The sequence below is a fragment of the Triturus cristatus genome, chromosome 1_2, assembly GCF_964204655.1.
Source record: "Triturus cristatus chromosome 1_2, aTriCri1.1, whole genome shotgun sequence".
Lineage (NCBI taxonomy): Eukaryota > Metazoa > Chordata > Amphibia > Caudata > Salamandridae > Triturus > Triturus cristatus.
This window is the reverse complement of record NC_140580.1, coordinates 280527619-280541231: the sequence shown is the minus strand read 5'-3', so window position 1 is coordinate 280541231 and position 13613 is coordinate 280527619. Positions and strand designations below refer to the sequence as shown.

Below are 13613 nucleotides of genomic sequence, written 5' to 3'. Positions count from 1 at the left end.
ATTCGTGTGGGCCAGAGACTGCCGGAAGTGGGACTAGGCCTTTATGTGCACACTGCACCGCTCTTGTGGGCCAGATACTGCCGGAAGTGGGCCTAGGCCTTTATGTGCACACTGCACCATTCCTGTGGGCCAGAGACTGCCGGAAGTGGGCCTAGGCCTTTATGTGCACACTGCACCGTTCCTGTGGGCCAGAGACTGCCGGAATGTGCACACTGCACCATTCCTGTGGGCCAGAGACTGCCGGAAGTGGGCCTAGGCCTTTAGGTGCACACTGCACCGTTCCTGTGGGCCAGAGACTGCCGGAAGTGGACCTAGGCCTTTATGTGCACACTGCACCGCTCTTGTGGGCCAGATACTGCCGGAAGTGGGCCTAGGCCTTTATGTGCACACTGCACCGTTCCTGTGGGCCAGAGACTGCCGGAAGTGGGCCTAGGCCTTTAGGTGCACACTGCACCGTTCCTGTGGGCCAGAGACTGCCGGAAGTGGACCTAGGCCTTTATGTGCACACTGCACCGCTCTTGTGGGCCAGATACTGCCGGAAGTGGGCCTAGGCCTTTATGTGCACACTGCACCGTTCCTGTGGGCCAGAGACTGCCGGAAGTGGACCTAGGCCTTTATGTGCACACTGCACCGCTCTTGTGGGCCAGATACTGCCGGAAGTGGGCCTAGGCCTTTATGTGCACACTGCACCATTCCTGTGGGCCAGAGACTGCCGGAAGTGGGCCTAGGCCTTTATGTGCACACTGCACCGTTCCTGTGGGCCAGAGACTGCCGGAAGTGGACCTAGGCCTTTATGTGCACACTGCACCGCTCTTGTGGGCCAGATACTGCCGGAAGTGGGCCTAGGCCTTTATGTGCACACTGCACCATTCCTGTGGGCCAGAGACTGCCGGAAGTGGGCCTAGGCCTTTATGTGCACACTGCACCGCTATTGTGGGCCAGATACTGCCGAAAGTGGGCCTAGGCCTTTATGTGCACACTGCACCATTCCTGTGGGCCAGAGACTGCCGGAAGTGGACCTAGGCCTTTATGTGCACACTGCACCGTTCTTGTGAAGTAACACACCACACCAAGAATGCTCTTGAATTGTTAAAGTGGGCGACGTGTTCTTGACTGACAGACTGATTACACAGCAGTGTACTGAGAAGCTGGAGAATAGGTGCATTTCAGCATCACTTTCCCACCGGTTGCGCCACAAAGGAGCTTCTTTACCAGGATTGACTTCTTAAAATAAGCCCTGGGCCTTTAGGTGGCACGAAAATGGGAAGAGGCACACTGAAGCATTCTAAAATTACAGACCGAGTTTAAAAGACGGAAAATAGCATTGGCACAAGAAAGAACAGTGTTCTTTTCCAAGCAGTATGATGCCACTCTCTGCACAGGATTTCTTGCTATATCACTGGATGGCACTCGGGTACATAAACAACTTGCTTTACAGATTAAACCACTGGTGAAAAAAGTCCCTTTTATTGTACTGTTTACCTGATCCTTTTTTCTTTTAATTTTATTACCCTTCGTTTAAAACCTTTATTGTTAGATTAACACGTTCCTTTGTGCCATCTTTTAGTTTTGACATTACTGTTTAAATCAGATTTCCTTTTATTTTAGTTATAATTTTTTGTTATTCCAAGCAAGAAATTCAACAGATGGCCAAAAACAGTCGTGGGTAAAAGGACAGTGAAAAGAGACTCGCATTTCCGCTCTAAGCAGTTTTAAGTTTTTTTTGCAAGCATAAAAGGGCTAAAAAAAAGTTCGTTCTTCTAAAGGGTTGGACATTTCTAGGTGAAGGATATTTTAAACAAAACACTATTCTGTGAGTTTGGTAACAAAGGAAAATGGATTGAAATATTGTTCTGTCGTGTACTTGTCCATGCGTAAAAGTTTTCTTGTCGAATTCAGTGGTAACCTTGTAAAAAGACGACTGCGCCTTTTATTTATATACCCTTTAGGTCCTACGGTTGTTTAATTTCTCACACTCTGGGTTACTTATGTTCCCTCGCCAACTTTTGCTTTCCTACTTCCGGAATGTTCCTTTGCACTGTTTGCCTGTTCACAGGTAGCTGCGTCAGCAGATGGTTTTCCTGTGTTGCCCACCCTCTTCCTGGTATAGCCGCTAGGATTACGTATATAATGAAATATCAACTTTTTTAAAATGCACTTTTATGCTTCCTTTAATTATTTTTCCATAAGGAAGGATACAAGCATGTGTATCTGGTTCTTTGCTAGTTCCATCATTTTCCAAGACATGCCTGATTTGTCCAATCCGTGTTGTAATTTGAAATGTATCTCCCTCCCCCATATGCTTCCCTTCTATGTGAACACGTTACAAACATATTCGCTGATAAACGTCGCCAAACCTCTGACCCTCGTCGGGTATATGACCACATATCGGATGAGGCAGAGAATATTAAAGCCAAACCTGTCTTATTTGCATTATCTTCCCACCTAGTCTGTGGCTTTCTGGCTATCTGGGCCTGTCTGCCACTTACAGGTGGATGCTGTAGCTGCCCCATACTGGTGTAAAAAGTATCCATCATGGAGTACAATACCCCGTTCATTTGCTTTCCCCATAAGGGTGATTCCTGGAACTCCTGGTATAGGTCTTAAATCTGATATTAATTCCTGCTGAAGCCTTGAATAGCACAATATATACTCAACTGTGTGGCGACTCGATTTACAGTACCACCACCTGCTGGCTTGCAAGTTATGTTGTAAGCGATGACAGTCACTGCACTCCGTGTACCTGCCTTCTTCCACATGGGACAGGTTGCCATTGGACAAAGTTGGGCTTGCCACTCAAACGCCGCACACTGCTCTTTGCGCGCCCTCATGTGGTGCCTCCGGCCCTTGCACGCTGCAGTGCGATCATACCAAGTTCATAATCATCTCGCATGTAAAGATCGTTCTTCTGTACTCTGACTTCACCAGTGCTAATGCATGCGAGGTTCGAGAAAGGAAAACAGGAATGGGAGAGACAATGTAAATGCATGCAAGGTGAGAAAAAAACAAGCATTTGGCAAGGTCAAGATGCTTTACCTTTGTGACCTGTTGGCCATGATGCAGTGTGAGGATGCTGGGCAGTGCGACTAAAGTAAAAAAAAAACAAGCATTGGCATAGCCAATAGGTCTCGCCTTTGGGACATTCTAAGGGGCTCATTTATGAGCCCCTGCGTCACTTTTGCGCCACCGGTGCGTCACTTTTTGTGACGCACCAGTGGCGTAAAACATGCGACATGATGCGCCATATTTACAAAGTGACGCATCTACCTAGATGCGTCACTTTGTAAACCCCTGCGCTACATTATACCTGCGTCAGATATAATGTATGCAGGGTGGGCGTTCCCACGTAAGTAAGCATCGTAGAAGTGACGCAGTGAAATCTACGAGATTTCACTGCGCCACTTCTAGGGTGCAAATGCGTCAATATCTTGCGCCTGCCTCACAGCAGGCGTAAGACTGACGCAGGCCCTTTCACATGGGGCTTACCCCATGTGAAAGGATACATTGCTGGAGTTGCGTCACTTTTGTGACACACTCCAGCAATGCGTCACTTTTGCGCCTACAGATACGTCAGAAATACTGACGTATCTGTGACTCCTTGCGACATGATGGGTCATACTGTAAATATGACGCATCATTGGAGTCGCAGGGAGGGCGCAGTGAAAAGTGACGCATCACTGTTTTCACGCAGTGATGCGTCACTTTTCATAAATGAGGCCCAAAGTGTTTAGCCATGCAACAGTTGATGTTGCACCAAGGATATTGTGCTGCATAATTAAATACTTATAAGGTCCCAAAGGCGAGACCTATTGGCTATGCCAATGCTTGTGAATATATTATATTGATCAGTTGTGGTACTGTGTGTTTTATCTGCTTTTATGGCCTAGGTTGGCCAAATAAAGTTTCTTTGACCTGATTTTAATATCCAATAGTCCAAGAAAAATTGTGAATCAAATTATTTATTTTTTATGGAAGGGGTGTGTCAGGTAGCCCCTGTAGTAGACGATGGGATAGTGGATAAGGAGTGGGATGCCATCCCTTCATATATTTCTCCCCTCCTATATTCACAGTCCCCTTTTACCAGTTGGCCGCTTTGCTGTCAGCAAGAAGTGGAGAGAGGGGAATCAACAGGCGGCCCCTTTAAGCTGGAGCTGAGGGCGGACGTCAGAGGATACACGCTTTAAGAAGGCGGGGCGGAGAGTGCTTCGGGTTGGTCAGTAGTTGGTCCAGCTACACGCAGCACGGGAACGCGAGGCGGAGAAACCAGCGGGGAAGACCGTAAAGACGGAGAAGACCCAACAGCCTTCCGAGAGAGAGAACTGAATCCCAGGGGAGGTCACAGCTCATTGGCGAGCGGAGCACTCGAACCCGGCGGAGGAGGGAAAGCCGAAGCAGAAGGAGACCAGACCTCACTGAAGGACACTGAGTACCACGCCATGGCCCCGGAGGGACCTGGCTCTTCCAGGTGTGTGGGCGTCTACGGGGCTTTTGGAAAGGGGCTGAGTCAGAGAGGGACGGGAGGGAAAGCGGAGGGGTGAAAGGGACCCAGGAAAAAGGAAATAAGTGAGACGTAACAGAAAGACAATGCAGCAATTATCGGCTACTATTTTTCTTTTGGTTATTCCAACCTCTACCCCTCCCTTCACATTTATACATAGCCATTATTTATCCCTCACATCCTCCATTGACTAAACCATAAAACAAAAACACTTACCTGAGCCTTTTCCTTCTGTCCGAGGAACGACGGCGACCGAGGCTCACCTAAGGGACTGAAGTGGAAGACCCTGTGGGAAAGAAGAACACAAGAGAGACAATCAATCAATGTGATTTCCTGTAATACTAATAAAAAAGTGCATACCAAGAAATTATTCAATGCAGTGAGCTCCTTCTTGACCGGCTCTTCTACATACTTGGTGGAGAATGCAGGCATAATTCCATTAGTCCGAGATAATGGAAGCCTAATACAACAACTAATTTGTGGTCAAGAAAAATTGGAATGGGCCACAGAGAGACAGATGACGATGGCCCAAGCGGACAGGGAAATGTTCAAGGCTTCGCTCACCCAGCAGGTTGAATGCATACATAAGGTTGCTGAAGGTCAAACGCACTCAACCACGAGCCAACAGAGCCACCAAGGGGTACATGCAGGGCACCCCAACATATCCCTCCAGAAATATCAACCGGGCGAGGACCGGGATACCTTCCTTACGAATTTCGAGAGGGCTGCCCAAGCTTGTGGATGGCCGGAGGGGAAGTGGACGTTCTTTTTAGCGCCGCTGTTGACAGGGGAGGCCCAGGCTGCGCACCAAGTAGCTAACCCCACAGGAAACACCCCTTACAAGGACATTAAGACCCTCATATTGGACCATTTGGGAATGGATCCCAAAACATATCGGGCAAGATTTAGATAGGAATGAGGTAACCCTGGAGATACCCCAAAGACATTATTTTTCAAGTTAAAGGCGGCTGTGGATAAATGGTTAAGACCCCAAGAGAACGGCAAGGAACAAATAATGGCTCTAATTTATCTGGAGCAGTTCTTGAAGCCTTCCCAACATCCACCCAGAAGTGGCTGCGTCAACAGCCACATCTCTCTGTAGATCAAGCTGTGGAGATGGCAACGTCCTTTGCTCGGGCCCAACCAAAGACACTAGCTTTTGAACCTGATGGGTCCTCACGATATGCCACAGGACGTATGCGGAATTAGAAGAAATCTGTCAGGCCACCCCAGGAGCCTCTGAGAGACAAGCCCTCTAGATGTGATGCCGCTCCATTCAGGGGACCCCAATGCTACGAGTGTGGGGAGTGGGGCCATATAGCCAGGACCTGTCCCCAAAAGAAGTTGACGATAGAGCTGATGGATGTCAGTTGTATTCCCAAAACCATCCTATACACAGAAGAAAAGGGTTCTGACATCTACGTAGGCCTTACAATTAATGGAAAAAACGTGACAGCCTTATTGGATTCAGGTTGTAGGCAGTCCGTCATACAATGCACCCTGGTGAAAGACTTTTAGATCTGCCCTTAGAAAAAGACACCCCTCCGCTGTGTTCATGGGGACATCAGAACATATCCAATAGCCTAAATCCCTATCAGGTTACCCAATGACAGTACTCTACTGGTCAGGGTGGTAGTATTGGACAACCTACCCGAACAACTAATTTTGGGCACAGACAATCCAGAATTCATCACATTACTCAAAAGCACACTGAGGGAGACTCCTACACCCCCTTGTACGCTGCTCACACAAGCCCCCTGGCTTTTGGACCTGTTGTTTCAGTATGCTCAAGTCCAAGACCCCACCCTCTAGAATGCCTAGCAACAAGCAAACAACCCAGTGATACTGTCCTCATTTGCCTCATTCATCAGCAAAAACAATTTACTATACTGGATAGGAAAACAGTTAGTGGTTCTCCAGAGATTTCGCAATCAAATATTATTTTTTGCCTATTCACACCTTCTAGCAGGTCACAGTGGGCCTAAAAAAACAACCCAGACTGTGTTGAGATATTTTTATTGGCCAGGGATATTCGCCAATGTAGATAAATACTGCAGGGAGTGTGAAATATGTCAGAAGAAGAACCCCTATAAACCCCCTCCCATTCCCTTACAACCTCTACCAATCATCTATAACCCTTTGGAGAGGATAAGTATGGATTTAGTGGGTCCTCTCCCAAAATCAACAAGCATTGAAAATGCAATAGGTCTCGCCTTTGATTAAGTTAAAGCCATTTGCTTTGCTAATGGTTTTGTATAGCAAAGCAAATGGCTTTAACTTAATGAAAAGCGAGACCTATTGCATTTTTAATGCTTGTTGTTGATACAGTAGTGAAATTAATGAGGCGCGAAATGGTGAAGTGGGTCGCGTTATCTGTATTGTATGTAGTTGTTAGGAGATAGCGCAGTTAGCTTAAAGTTTCTGATCTCAGAATGGAACAGGGGCGGAAATATGAAGTCATCCGAAATTATAGGGAGGGGGTCTGGTTTGCTGAGTAAGAGTTTCCTGTGTGGAAACTCAAACAGAAAAACTCCTACCCTACGGTCCATGTTTACTAAAAGGGTGTGAGGCTCGGCAAGTCACGTGTGTTAGATCCACTCTCTGGTGTGGCTACCACTAGGTGGAACAGGTGACCCCCTCCCCAGTGTCAGATAATTAACAGGAAAATAAACAAATAAATTTTTAACGAAAATGTGAGTCCGTGGAGTATTGGCCACGTAGCGTTCGCGGAATGGCGATTTATCGTAGTGACACGGATGATTGATCTTGTACTTATTGATTGGTCAAGAAATATTCATTTAACTTCATGTTCAGTCACATTATGCCAGCCCTTAAAATCATGAGTTGTGAAGCATGGCTGCGTTGTAAAACAGCGCACAGAACTTGGTTGTGCTAGAATCTCGACACGAAAGTTGTTTATCTCAAAACGTACTTCCCCAGGGGGTTGCTGTCTGAACATGCAATTATATACCCGACAGCTCTCGGTAATCTGCGTTGCAGACAGAAACTGGACGTAAACCCCAGCATTTGGAGATACCTCGAGGGGTCTTATACTCAAGATAACAGATGTTTTTTTTGTGACCTAACTCGGTAGTACTCATTTAATCTATTTCAGTAGGACGAAAAGCAGAGTGGACCTGCACAGATTTGTACCCAAGACCATCACGGCAATCTTGCATCAATTCAGTGGATGTTTTAGTCCACATGTTTGTAACGTCTGACAAATGATAGTGCTACGAAGTGGCCTCATCTAAAGTCAGCACCTTACAAAATAACTAAGGGAAATGCTAGTGGTTTTGTGAGGCCTTTGATCTACCATTTGAGATCCCCTGCACAGATGCAAAGGAAGAAGGGATGAGTTACCCAACGTGTTCCAGAAAAACATGAGAATACGCAGTTGGTTACTGAAGTTTTCGTGCAGGCAGCACTCAGACAAAGCTTGGCATTTTCTTTTTTCAGAATAAGAGACAAAAGGTATTCGAAATGTAATATGCTTGATTACTGCTTGGTAACCATGCTTCCTCTGTGTAGGTGTTGTTGTAGGACTAGGCGGATTCTGGTGAACTTTGAACCTTACATAATGGCTTCAATATATCAAGTTTCTCGAGCCACAGGTCAAATTAGTCTGTACACATAGGAAAAGCAAACGCGTTGTTTGCATTTTGGTGGACTGCAGTATTGCACAGTGCCTGCCTGTGTTCGAAAATATGCACTTGGAACTGTTTTAAAACGCAAATGGGCAGAAAGATTTACTTCTGGTTCAGACAACATGAGAAATAGACTTGCAATCGTAATAATTGCACTTTAAACAAGCCGCACCACGTTATTTACAACCAGATGCCTCTGCGCGCATACGAAAAATGTAAGTACGTGTGACTTAGCTTTGAATTAAATGTTTCCTTTAATTAGGCACATACAGTGCGAGCAAAAGTGCATTACCAACAACCACGCTTCTAGAAACATAAGCGGTTGCAACAATGTTTCCATTCAGCTTCCGAATCATAATGGAAGCACTCAGCTCAGCGCAAACCAGGCACTAAATGAACGGCACGTATCGGGTTTACTTCAAGTAGTGACTACGAGCGGGTTTTTGAAATGCTTCGGAGGCTTTACGAACTCCCGTCTGTGAACAAATCCATGAAAATTATCAAACTTCGCATACGCTACTTAACGACATGCCTATGCGTGCATGTGTTGAATCTTCACTAAGCGCGAAAGTGAAAGCATTTCACAAGCCGCTCCAGAGAAATGAAAGGCGCCTCAGCCATAGTTGACGATAAACGCGGTAATAGCAACAAGCATTGGCCGCGCAGCCGTACAAGTAACGGCCACGCGGCCCTGAAAGCAGAAGTGATCGCGGTGGGAGGCAGATGGCCGCGAAAGTGAAAGTGATGGTGTTGGCGATCAAGCGCGGCGAGCGATGCGCTTAATGAGCATGAGGAGGAAAGCCTCTGCTCGTAAGCGCGCGCCCGCGCACATGCACTGTAGCTCTAGGCCGGCGGTAGCATTTTTTGGACCCCTCACAAAAAGTCTTGCCAGTCCAGCGCATGCGCTGGGTCAGGCGAGACCTAAAAAGGGATATATCTATATACTGGTTATTGTCGACTACGCAACTCGATACCCAGAAGCATTTCCCCTACGAACACCAAGCACGAAATGTTGAAGATTGCATTAATCTCTTAGCATGAGCTGAAAGCCATTTTGTCTTGGCAGCCATTTTAGTTAGCTATGTGCTGGACATTTGCTGTTTCCCTCTCCCAGAGTCTTGCACATGCTCAGATGGGCCTAGCTAGTAGAATGCACCTGTTCCTAGTATAGAACTGTCAGGCTGTTCTAACTGATGTCAGCAACTTATTACTCCTCCTACTTGTTGACTGTGCAGTTTCTGTATGACCATCTATTGGCATAACTCTTCTCATGTGTACTTGTACTGCCTTTTTTCAGCCCCTGTGTGGGTATATAATGCCCCTGTTCTCTGTACTCCTTAGAAATGTCTCCTACAGTGATTTGAGAATTCTGTATGACACATTTTTCCCTCTTTAGAGGTTAAATGAATAAAAAGATGTCTTTTATATTACAGCTTCTGTGCCAATCTCTTCTTTGTTGGTTTAAAAGGACCAGGTGTATCAGTGAAGCCCCAGATTAGGTTTTGATTTCTACAATTGGTGCCCTCTGTGAGGCTCATCAGAGAAGTGGCTATCCAAGGGAGTGATCCTGATGGGAGACAGGAATCTACTGAGGAGGACAGAACAGGACTCTAGTAAAAAGGTACCCTAAAACTGAGATTCTGTCTCTGCAGCCCAGTATATTTCTGGTCTTCCTGATTGGACTCCTCCAACTGCTTACCACTCCTGACTGAGAACATTTTTGGCGTGAGTATTCTAAAAATGACCGTTTGGTCACTCAGAACTTGGCAGTTAGAATCTGGAAACTTGTGCTTGGTAAGGTCGTTTGTGACGACGCTTCTTGGATTTGTATGGAAATTGGCCAATATTTGGAATCTGGAAATATGTAAACTGCAGTTTATGTAGGCAGGTAATGAGAAACATTTGTAAAACGGCACACTTTGAGTTAAGTGCTACTTTGTGTATAATATTGTATATGCTGCAATATTTTTGGCATGCCTGTTCTTAGCACACATCGTAGAATGTGTTGCATTTGTGTAGGTACCCTTGGAACTTGTATTGAATTAGCCGGCTCCCCTAGAGGGGATACTTAACTAGGTTTAGGTATAAAAACGTATTTCTTCCTTGGTGACTAGTACCCCGAGGAACTAAATATGTACGTAGAAAGGATCCTGGTCTGTGCACTTAGTAACATTCATAAGTGGTGATATGCAGAGCGTTTTTTTCCTGGTGTTCTGCCAGCCAAATCTAGTGAATATGACTTACAACTAGTATTTTCAAATAGTTTGGTTTAAGTACAGTCTGTGGGCTGTCTTTTGTTTCTGTCCTAAGTGTTGATCTGTGGGTTAAATGTGTGTTTAAATGTCTGTGGTTTGTCATTAGTGGTACTTGTAAGTAGCGATTGCGCTCTTGGTGCAAGAATGGCTAGCCTTAAGTGCCCTGTATTATGTGTATGACACCGTTTTGAAAATGTCTGGAATGAGCTCAATGTTTTTTTTTTGTCATCATTCTGTTATGCCAAATATCATTAAAATAAAATATATTTTAAAAGAATCCAGCAATGAATTATATAATATATGCTAAATAGCTGCACGCTATCTTTAAATTGACAGAGTAAGACACTATACATGTGTGCGAATTGCCACAATGTTAAAGATAAAATTAGAATCCACATTTAATAGGAATAAAAAAGCTTTAAAAAACGAAATTGTGTGTTTTGCAATAGATAAAATTAAGATACAAAATGTCACAGCATTTATCCTTCTGTATAAGGTATTAACAGGCATTCACATTATCTGAGTAAGTTGGTTGTTGCAGACCTGAATACACATTACAGAACAACAAGATTTGTGGAAAGGCTGACTTGAAAGGCGTGTGAATTCGACGCCTTTACGTGTCAAGCAGCTGTGTCAGCACATGGGTATTTCTGACTCCGGCCACAGAAAACAGCTGAAGTCAAAAACTGTGTAAAATCCTGCATTTCAGACTGCTGTTTTAAAAGTTAGAAATATAGTTTCATTATTTTTGATAAACAGAGGACAGATTGACAGTAGGGATTTCTTTTCTTAATGCCTTTTTAAATAAGGATAAGAGTGGTTTTTGATGTTAAATAATAATGACTGTCCTTCATTTAAAAGTGGCGCAGACTTAAGATGTTTCAAGTTAAGCTTCTGTGCTTAGGGCTAAGAATGAATGTATTTAAATATGATAGGCAAAGGGATGCAGCTTGCTTTTCATATGTGGACTCATCAAAGTGATTAGATTTATTTAAAAAAAAAATTATTTTGATTATATAAAAAATGTTATTTAAATTAGGTGCATTAAATTCGTTTTTTAATATTTATAATGCCTAATAATGATGCTGTGACCTCCTAGCATCCAAATTGAATTTAAGCCGTGCTATACAGCAATAGGGGGTCACTTACATGTGAAATGTCACTTTACCCAGGCATACAAAACTCATTTTTATAAGGGTATACATTATACATTTCTGATGCCACATCTCTGGGATATGTAGAGGACATTCTGGGGATGACTATTATGCAAAACCATTGTAGGATATTCATTTTTAAGTGCCCCAAACATCAAAGTCGAAATTGAGTAAAATTCACTATTTAAATGAGGTTATTCCAATCAGAGCAGCTTTTAAACTGCCTTAGGCTCCAGTAAATGCACATATGTAAGCATAGAATGAATAGCTGACATCTAAACTGCTAGACAAGCACTCAGCACACTGCTTACAAATATAAATATGTACAAAAAACTGGCAGAAGTTATTAAGCTTACCTCTGAATTGCTGGTAGACAGGAATGGAGTGGGTTGTTGCGCTCTCAGTCTCCAGGGTCACTTTGAATTGGTAAAAGTAAAACTGCATGAAAACCTTGCACGCAAGATGGGACAGCTGCGAATAGGTTAAAGGTCGAAGTTCTACATTTAGAAGCAGGGCTCAGCGCAACATTTGCTTTGACATTTCAACATTAGAAAGACGAAATGGCAGGGCAGGGACAGAAAGAGGTCTTGCTTACTTTTTTTTGCAAAAGCAAGTTTTTGTTCACTCAAATGAACAGATTGAATAATAATGGTATATGTGAGCTCTTATTAAGACAATGGCTCTGCCATATGTAAAGCACTAATGCTTTTAGGGCTGAATTAAGGAAGCAATAGGATTTAGTTTGAATTCATGTGCCCTTGTGTTACACTTGTACATTTGCTAAAGGAATATGTTTGTTTATGCCCAGTTGCTACAAATTGGGGTTGATAGTGTTGAGAGAATGAAACCTGTTACAGGTTTCCTACTGTCAAAAATGGGGGAAGGAGGCTAGCTCCTCTACAAATTAAGGGTAGGCAAATTTATGTTTTCTCTCTCTTTTTCTTAATTTCTTTTGAGCCTGTCTAAACTGTCTGTGAAATAGCCATGAGACATTTAATTGGCTATTCAGTAATACTGTTTTAAACATTATTAGCATTAATAAAATGAATAAATAAATTTGCTATGTTACTGCCCACCCTGTCTGATGAAATTATGAAAGGATGAGTAGTCTAGATTGCTGTTTCCTTATTTGATCTTTAAGGGGAACTAGCTGTGGGTAGTTTTTGTTCTAAAATTCTCAGGTGATAACACCACTATTGTTTGTTATTCTCATGCTACATACAGTTTTGCAAGGGCATTGCTAGTTTTTATTAGATAGTCTGTGTAAATAAACTGACAGTCCTTACTAGAGCTGATGTTGCATAGTTTGGATTGTGAGAAATAGAATGCAGGGAAGATGCCCATGTGATCCTTAGCAAACATTTTTGAGGAAAATATTGTTTTATAGGAGTCTGTTTGTCACAAGATGTTCTGCTGGAGAAAATGTACCCATTATGTAGAAGTTTTTAGTTCTTTATGTAATAGGAATCCTTGTTAAATTAGCAGTTTTAGATTTTCCTGTTGCTCCTATAACATGAGAGCATGGTCCTAAGCATACAATGTAGGTGCTTTTATTAAGAGAAATCATTTTAGAAGTGTCTGCAGTCCTGTACAAGTAATGCAAAGTCTATGAGTAAAAGTGTAGAACATTTCCTTTTTTTCTTGAGGGTCTTTAGATGATTAAGATAGGAATATACAGATGTAAGGATTTGGAGTATGTCTGTATTGTTTTTCTATCTTCCTGAGAATTTAGTAAATGAACACAGACTGCCTTGGCTGCTTGGGATTGGGTGACGTATTACTCTTGTCAGTTCACCAAAGAGTTCCTTTTATACTTGCCAATAGGTCGAGGCTGTTGTGTTTTTTTACTGTCACATAGATGAAAGTGGTTCTTGGGTGCCTTGCTAATATATGGGGCGTCCCTAGACTAGGAAGTATTCTGAGACTAACCTCGCTGTTGATAGATTATTTCTGTGCCTTGTCTAAAGACCTTTTGTTCTGTCCACCAATAGATATTTGCTGCCTTACAACCATTGCCAGAGGGGCGCAGACGTCAGATCTAGCTTGAGGAGTCAGCACC

At 43.6% G+C, this 13613-nt stretch overlaps 1 protein-coding gene across 2 annotated transcripts in view; it reads right to left on the bottom strand.

Annotated features, from left to right (window-relative positions):
• LOC146867161 (polyunsaturated fatty acid 5-lipoxygenase-like) overlaps positions 1–13613 on the bottom strand; it is a 1030548-nt gene that overhangs the window by 919474 nt on the left and 97461 nt on the right. The window contains exons 3-4 of one of the 2 annotated variants that reach the window (XM_085603717.1): positions 11911–11970; positions 4715–4784 (exon numbers count right to left, since the gene is read on the bottom strand). The gene's annotated coding sequence lies outside the window, so the exon portion shown is untranslated. The remainder of the gene's footprint in view (positions 1–4714; positions 4785–11910; positions 11971–13613) is intronic. The other variant, XM_085603716.1, reaches the window with a different exon arrangement.